Raw genomic sequence first — 9,300 nt, 5'->3', positions numbered from 1 at the left:
TATTCTGTTACACCAAATACACAAAATAATGATCTTTAAAAAAGCATCATATGACCCCTTTAATGGACAAGCCCCATCATACATTTCTGACCTTATCTCATTTAATTCTGCTCCTAAGTCCCTCAGATCTGCTAATAAAGCTCTTTTATATATCCCACGGTCACGACTTAAGTTTAAAGGTGACAGAGCCTTTGCAGTCGCTGCTCCACGGTAATGGAATCAGTTGCCACCTGACATTAAGAGTGCTCTTTATTGGATGAATGAAACATTTTTTTCAGTGTGTATATATATATATATATATATATATATATATATACACACACATTTTATATTTTTTATATTTTTATTTTTATTTCAGTTAAAATTGTAGTATATTTGTAGTGTTTTTTTATGTCTATATTGTTGTCATTAATTTTTATTTCAAGTTTTTGTTTTAGTTATTTTAGTACATCAAAATAAACTAAATAAAATTGTATTTTATTTTATACTTTACTGTATTTTATGATTGTTTTGTACAGCACTTTGGTCAGTGTAAGCTGAATTTAAATGTGCTCTATAAATAAAATGTACTTACTTACAGTATCATTTAGATACTACTGTAGTTTTTATTCATACACTAAACATTTTTTTTGATTCATCCAATTAAAAAAATTTAGGGTAATGATTCACATCTATATTTTTTAACTTGAGCCAAGTTAAAAAATATAGATGTGAATCATTACGCTAAATTTTTTTAACTGGATGAATGAAACATTTTAGCACAACAAAAAGAGCAAATAAAATGGTTATTGTTACAATTCATGAAAATAAATGAAATTGAATTGTTACCATTGTTGTGATTCATGTGCTGAACGTTTAAGTCTGTGTGTGACTTTAGCATATTGCCACACACGATTTAAGGATTATATAAATCCAATTAAAATCATCTCAAGGTATTAATGAAACATGAAATTTGAAAAAGTTCATTAATAAACACACACAAAAAATTCACTAATGCTTTAATTAGAAGATAGGTCACCTTCTAAAAACAACCTATTTATTACTTTTCTTCCCTTGAAATCAAATAACTCTGACTTCATGATGCATTGCCACATTAACAGGAAAAAAATGATAGTAACATAAACTAAGTTCCAAGTGCCCAACCAAAGGGAACGCCAATCACTATAATGGTGAAATAAAATAAAAAAACACATTTTAGGAAAATCAACATCAATTTATGAAGTTAGCTTATGTGATGTTCTCTCAAATATTTCAGTTGTATTGAGAATTCAACATTCAAAATGACTTTGGGAAACGAGTGAATGCAACTAGTAAAAGATGACTGCAGACATGGAGGAAATGGGTGAAAAGTCTATTAACCACTTAAAAGATGTAGTAAGATACTGTGCAGATCTTAAATAAGCAATGGTAAGATATATAGTCCATTATAAATGTAAAAGTAGATTTAATATGGTGTTCATTGTGTGTTATAACTAATCATAATCTTAAAAGTTATAACCACAAATGCGTAAGCATTATAATGTATTATAATTGTTGTTATGATTATTTATAAGATGTAAGAACATATTATAAGGTTTTTTTTATAATGCATTAGGAATACCCTTATAATGTATTATAAATATGGGCTTCATAGAAAGTGTTACCATACTTTCTTTTACTTGAAGTTGATTTGAAGGACCACAAATTGTTTTATGGTTTTAGTTTACTATAGTAGCCCTGCAGCTGACTCTACATTATCTCTGACACGATTCCAAACGTTATTAGGCTAATTATTATTTCTACCTCGTCTTGTTTGGCCCGTACCCTAAAACCTCCATTTCAGTGCTTCCTCATCATCCAAACACTTCCAGATCAGCATGTTTGATATAATATACTGACATTGTCCCCTATCACCTCTGAAACGGAGAAGTGCCAGATCATACAGCTTTATGAGCTGGGACTGATTTAGAAGGAAGATATAGTGATTATCTGTCCGTCAACAGCAAAAAGAAATGTTTTAAAACCCAATTTTCTCACTTTCAATTACCAGCCCATGAAGGGGAGGCAGAGAGGGGTTTGAAGAAATGAGCCGTGTGACTTCAGTCCACTGCCGAACTGTCTGAGTGAGTGAATGAGGTACTTAGCCTCAGTGAGTCTCTCATTCTCATGGCTCATTTTCAGCATTATTTTATGTTGACGAATGATGGCTTCATGAATATTTATATTTGATCTATTTAGCCACAAATGAGCAGTAGGCTAATTTATTGCAAATGCACACATTTTATACATTTCTATCTTAACTGTTCAATACATTAGTACCACAAAAGTCATTTCATATGGAGGGTAGATTGTGAAAAATGATGCTTAATATTCAGTTGCCATGCAAAATGTGATTGCGGCTATAAGTGATGGGGTTTTAAAGATTTTTGAAAATTTTAAATGAGTATTCCATTATTACAATTTCTTTTTAGGTCTGGTTTTGCCAAAGGCAGATTGCAAATGTTCATGAGCAATCATGAAACCTAAACCCATCTGTGACATCACATCCTTTCTGTGTGGGCCTTTATCAGGTGCTTGGCTTTTGCTGTCAGTTATCAGTTTTCTATAAGCCTGTATGTATTTTATTTTTTTCTTTGATTTGGGTCTGTTTCCTCTCCTCCTCATCTTTTGAGTTTACATAATGGCATAATGTAGGACACTGGCCGCCAGAAGCAATATCTCTCCTTGGAACACTTGCGAGTGTGAATGGAGAGGATCTATTTCAGGAAGTGGGTTAATGGTAAAAGGAAGTAGATTAATTTTTATGAATAAACAGCATTATTCGTGTCATAAACTGTGTCCAAGTTCCTGTACTGAATTCAATGGTTCTCAACCGCTGCTGAAGTACCTTCGTTCTGCAGGTGTGTAGAATAAATACTTTCCCGGATATACTACATTTGCCATATTGCCAATCAGTGTCCATTGACAGTCTATGTTTTTTATCTACACTGAACAAAATTATAAACGCAACACTTTTGTTTTTGCCCCAAGACTTTTCTATGTACACAAAAGGCCTATTTCTCTCAAATTTTGTTCACAAATCTGTCTAAATCTGTGTTAGTGAGCACTTCTCCTTTGCCGAGATAATCCATCCACCTCACAGGTGTGGCATATCAAGATGTTGATTAGACAGCATGATTATTGCACAGGTGTGCCTTAGGCTGGCCACAATAAAAGGCCACTCTAAAATGTGCAGTTTTATGACACAGCACAATGCCACAGATGTCGCAAGTTTTGAGGGAGCGTGCAATTGGCATGCTGACTGCAGGAATGTCCACCAGAGCTGTTGCCCGTGAATTTAATGTTCATTTCTCTACCATAAGCCGTCTCCAAAGGCGTTTCAGAGAATTTGGCAGTACATCCAACCGGCCTCACAACCGCAGACCACGTGTAACCACACCAGCCCAGGACCTCCACATCCAGCATCTTCACCTCCAAGATCGTCTGAGACCAGCCACCCGGACAACTGCTGCAACAATCAGTTTGCATAACCAAAGAATTTCTGCACAAACTGTCAGAAACCGTCTCAGGCCAGCCTAAGGCACACCTGTGCAATAATCATGCTGTCTAATCAGCATCTTGATATGCCACACCTGTGAGGTGGATGGATTATCTCGGCAAAGGAGAAGTGCTCACTAACACAGATTTAGACAGATTTGTGAACAATATTTGAGAGAAATAGGCCTTTTGTGTACATAGAAAAAGTCTTAGATCTTTGAGTTCAGCTCATGAAAAATGGGGGCAAAAACAAAAGTGTTGCGTTTATAATTTTGTTCAGTGTATGATGGACCAACACCAAAAAATAATTTTTAAAAAAGAGACAATTGGTATACTTGAAAAATATTTGATAAAAAAAACTGCTTACCTTATTTTTCAGCTTTTGTATCTGTTGTCTCCTCAGCTTGTCTCTGTTGACTACTTCAGAATCTCAGCATACACTCTTAAAAATAAAGGTGCTTCACGATGCCATAGAAAAACCTGTTTTGTCTAAAAAACCTTTAACATCTGAAGAACCTTTCTGTTTCACAAAAGGTTCTTTGTGGTGAAAGAAGGTTCTTCAGATTGTATAAAGGTAAGAAAGTAATGAAAGGTTCATATGGTTTTGTGAGTCCCCCACAACAGGTTGACATGCATGCAAGGTCAAAAAACACTTTCATTGTCTGATAACATACATTTATTTTTTACCTTACTTGCTCAACGATTCATTTTTCCAAACCCCTCCTTTGCGTGGCACTAATCTGCGGTGATTGGTCCAATTGGTCTCATTATCATTTCATCATGCCTGTAATGACTGATAAAGCAGCGCTTGTGAGCGCAGGGCTGCTTTATGTACAGCGTTAGGGGCCATTCACACAGAACGTGTCTTTGCGTCTAAAAACACGAGATGCAGCACTCAGGAATGTTTTTTTTTTTTAAACGCTGTGAAGAACGCGAGGGTCTCGAGACGCACTTTTGAGACGTGATGCAATAAGGACAATAACGGAAATAATAGAAATAGCCAAACAGCAGAATTGATAGATACAAATTTTGACATGGAAAAAAAGAAAATAATTGCACTGGCTATGGCATTTGACATCGATAAAAATGGTGTTGCTGCTCAGAGAACAAAAGGACAGAGATCTGTTTGGGTTCACCCCATCCTCCATGCATAGATATTTTTCTCCAAGCTCTTTTTTTAAGGAACAAGCAACAAGAAATGTTATATAATTCAGGGTATCCGGACACAACCACTATGAGCGCTTCGTCCTCCGCCATGTTGCCGTCAAATAAAACTGTTGTCATGCCAACTTGCTACTGCAAACAGAAGCTCGCAACGCTTGCCCCGCCTCCGAGTTCTTCTGATTGGTCCACTACTTTTGGAACTGACATTGATGAGCGGCACTACGTGTAAAAGTTGAAATTCTTTTTACTTGACACAGCGTCTTAAAAACGCGGCGCTCATGTGCGAGACGCAAGCGTAACGGACATGCACGTCCATCAAGCGCATGTTTACATAGACAAAACGATGGAAAAGTAGCTCCTTGGAATGGAAACACGGGTTCTGTGTGAATGGCCCCTTACTGGGAAACTGCTTTTTTTTCCGCTCCAAAAGCGGCACCTAGTGGCAAAGAATGAATTTGCATTTTCATTCAGACCAATGCAAAAAGACAAACAAGTGGGCGGGCATTGGCAATATGTTAATGTTTCATGTTGATGTCTACATGAAACGGCTTGGGATTCGTTTTAAAAACGACTTGTTTCAATGTTTCAGAGTCGACTCTTTTTTCTTTTGAGAGACAATAATGCACGGTGCACTTTCAGATTTAAAACTTTGCAGGATGTTTTCATTCACTTAAAGCTGTGTTACACACTACATGAAAGGTCATTTTCAAAAATCCATAATAGGGGCACTTTAAAGAACCTTTGACTGAATGTTTCATTGTAGAACCAAAAATGGTTTTTCTGTGGCATCGCTATTAAGAACCTTTTAAGCACCTTTATTTTTAAGAGTGTATACACACTGTAAAAATTATTTTCTGAAGTTGTAAATAAAACAATGATTACTGAACTGTTTTACAAGAAAATAGTCATTCAACTTAAACTGTCATGTTTAATTCAATGTGTCACTTGCCATTTCATTGCACTTGTTTTTTAAATTTACTAGCAATTTCTGAGTGAAAACCTTACACCCATTTTTTTATCCCCAGTGGGTTATCAGGTATTTTTGCATACTGTTGATAGTGTTGCCTACAGGTGAGAAAACCGCACTAAGGAAATTTATAATTGTATTTCTATCTAAAAATGACTCTCACCATGATTCATATAATAGCTGAGGGCCTTGATATTTTATTTACTCATTTATTTATTACCCCAAAGTGATTTTTTTATTCCGTGTGCAATATTTAAAAGATCTTTACCCAGCAGGATCTACTAGTGAAGCAAATACCAACACATTTAATCGCAATCTCCTGCCCCTGACACAAATGTCATCCTTATTTTTCATGGCTGAAAATCCAATTATCAAACCAGCTGAAGTTATCCTACAAAGTTCATCCTGGCAACACAACAGCTTGTCTGGGTCAGAGCGAGAATGGGATTTTTCAACATGCTGCTCATAATTGAATTTGCTCCTCTGATTGTCGGCTCAGGAGATCTCATCCCACTGACGAGCCCAGAGTTATGTTTGAATTTATGGAAAAACAAGTGTGACTGTTAGCGTGCGTGTGAACCGCATGATGAATTGGTAATGGTGGAGGGACACCGGGAGCATCTGAATGTCTTTATCAGATTGTCTTGGGTGTGACTTGAAAATGCATAATTGAATTATATTATGAAGCTCAAATCAATGGACGCTATCAGTCTGTCCAAACATTTGATGAAAAATCATGAGCTTATAGAGCAATTATTTAAGGTCTGTTTCATGTTGGCACATGTGAGATGATCCTAAATGTAACAAGCGTGTAAATGATGGAGGACCTTACAGTAAACAGCATGCAAGATGTCTTGTCTTAATGTTCTTTGTTTTTACTAGAGAAATGGGCATGCACTGAAGATAATTATAGTCATGCTGTAAATGTTGTTTTTGTTATTTTTTAATTTGTTGTTCAGTCTCTTATCACTCTTTAGCAGTTTTTCCATTCCATCATTTTTCCCATAATGTTTCCAATAAATATGCAATTTTTTCTAAGTAAATTAAAGGTCCACTTTAAATTTTTTGCTAATTAAAAAGGTTTTGCACATGAAGAAATTAACAGCAATTTTTAAAAATATGAATACAATTATGGAGTGTTACACTAAGTGCAAATAGCCTGCTTTGTTGGCAGAGGCTATTTGCACTAACTCCACCCACCAATCTGTGGCTGGGCTGGACAACATAACAAAAGACAGCTGTCAATCAATGGCTTCAGTGAAGTAGATGATAAAGTATGGGCTTACATTGCTCAAAATATGATCTTTCGCGCGCAGAATTGTGGCAGAAATGTAAGCCCATAATAAAGCGCATGACGCATTCTTTATGACACGAGCAACTCGAGTTCGAATCCACCTTTTGCAGAACTCATTCTTCTCCCTTTTCACATCTCTTATCACATCGGAAAGGCATTTGTTTTCAATAAAAAATGAAGGAAATAATCGAAAAGTTTAAAATAGTATCAGGCAGGGTTAGGGTAAGTGTAGGGATGGCTTTATTGTCCCAATAAGGCAGCATCCATTTAATAATTCTAATAAAAATGATCATTTACACTCAGTACGTTATTATTGCATGCTGTTTTACAATGTACTACAATACTGAGGTGCAGATATTTGCCACTATTTGCGATTAGTAGTAGAAATAGCAGAAAATACTGCTATAGTGTGAATAGAATCTATCGCTATTTGCACTTAACCTTAGTGTAAATAGCATCTATCACAAATAGCCGCTGCCATAAAATTATGTACACTCACATGAGATGAATAATCCAGCCACATCATATATTAATATTAACAACAGAAATACATTTACCTCGTATCACTTTTAGAATAAATGCAGGGACATCAAGCACCAAACACGAATACAAAATGTCACAGCGACAGCAATCCAATCATGTTTCCAGACACATGAAAAATGCATGAAAATATTTATGATTGAATCGAAGAATGTCCATTTTGTTGATGTTCCTGAGAAAGAGAAAAACAAAAATTAACAAAACAAACATTTAGCATACAACTTTGGTGACAGCAGTTAACAAACAAATCTAATACATCCATGCCAATAGGTGTCGCTATCAAGTCCAAATCACTAGAATGAAGAATAGTCTCATTTAAAGAAAATAGTTTGAGATTATTTTGATTTTTTTTATATGGTGAGTTTCTGATGTTAAAGTTTTGATGCTGATATTTGATGCTGATACATGTCTTACAATTACTTTTTCCATTTATGGGAAAACCACATCAGAAAGTCACCACAGGTCATGAGAAAGCAGCACCGGCAAAAATAAAAGCAAATGAGCAGCAACTTTGAAATGGTAGTTTGGGGGATGAGGCTATTCTGATTATGCTCTTTGGTAAGCCACCGTTCTGTATAATTCATGTTACACCTTTCAAATGAAAATGCAATTTAAAGGCTCTCTGTCAGAATCAGTCATGATCAGATGCCTAGATAGAGGAAAAGGTCTGTTTTTGCACTAAAGAATACTGCCTAACTTCACATACTGTACAGTAAACTGACAGGATTGGAAATGAGTTTGCTGAGCAGGGAGACTCCAGTATTCAGTAAAAGATTTGTTTCTTGCTTCTTTGACTTTCTTGTCAGTCTTGACAGGGTCAGGCTATCTCAGAAAAGCTGCTTGCATACAATGTGAAGGCTGAGTTTAAAGATAAATAACCTTACAATTTCGTGCTGTTGTTTTCCCTCACTTTCAACCAAGCAAATTTCACTGTCAGGGATGAATGTTTTTCAGGGTACAAATATAGATAGGCTGCAGATGTGATGTGGCTTTGATATATTTTCTGTAATCTTGTGAAAGTGTAAGTGTAACTTTTTCAAAGTTTGTTTTAAATATTTAAAGGCACTTACAGATGATCTTTAGTCTCAAAAACTGCCCATAATCTTCTACCAAGCAGCTATGGTATCAACAGAATATTCTTTGATCTAACAGCCTATCCTGATACCCTGGTATGCATCTCATATATGTGTATTTGTGTGCATAATGCTTTTATTGATTCCCTATTTGTACAGTTTGTGTAGTTCTGTAAATTCGAACAGGCGAGCGGTGCTTATTAATACACCGCATGTACTTCTGAGAGCTCAGACTCAGGCCTGCCACAGATATTTCCACTCGTTTCTGGAAGCAGAATGCTTTTAAAGTCAAATTATCACACACATCTTCCTGTTTGCCAGTGAAGATGGTTGAACTCTGTGTGCGAGTTTGTGTGTGTGAGAGAGAGAGAGCGCACGCATATATATATCTCTCTCAAGCTGCACTCCTTCCTTAAGAAAACTCCAGAGCACTGCTCACAGATAGCTTCATCCCCAACTCGACACCCCTGAAAAGGCTTCGGTAAGCCCTTCCACACTCAGTCTGAGACTGACTGACTGACTCTGTCTGGAGGCAGGGTGCAGGGTGCAGATAACACTTCCTCTCTCGGTTTAGGAGCTGAACATACTCTGTAACTCTTGAGAAGAGGAAACGAAGCTGTTTTCCAACTGGATTCTCAGTGTGACAGACTCAACCACAATCAGGGGTTGAACTGAGAAAATCTGCCTAATTAATGCAACTAATGAATCATATTTATATGGCATATTTTACATATACACATCATTCA

General features: G+C 36.2%; 1 long non-coding RNA gene across 1 annotated transcript in view; it reads right to left on the bottom strand.

Moving 5' to 3' along the window:
- The window catches only part of LOC107668024 (uncharacterized), a 21,552-nt gene extending 13,913 nt beyond the window's left edge, over positions 1-7,639 (bottom strand). Inside the window, exon 1 of the long non-coding RNA XR_001631843.1 lies at positions 7,499-7,639. This is a non-coding gene — a long non-coding RNA (uncharacterized LOC107668024). The remainder of the gene's footprint in view (positions 1-7,498) is intronic.
- Between the last annotated feature and the right edge of the window lie 1,661 nt (positions 7,640-9,300).

This window comes from Sinocyclocheilus anshuiensis, unplaced genomic scaffold (assembly GCF_001515605.1).
Source record: "Sinocyclocheilus anshuiensis isolate Anshui unplaced genomic scaffold, SAMN03320099.WGS_v1.1 scaffold1024, whole genome shotgun sequence".
Lineage (NCBI taxonomy): Eukaryota > Metazoa > Chordata > Actinopteri > Cypriniformes > Cyprinidae > Sinocyclocheilus > Sinocyclocheilus anshuiensis.
The sequence above is the reverse complement of the archived record's forward strand: the minus strand, read 5'-3'. Positions and strand labels throughout refer to the sequence as shown.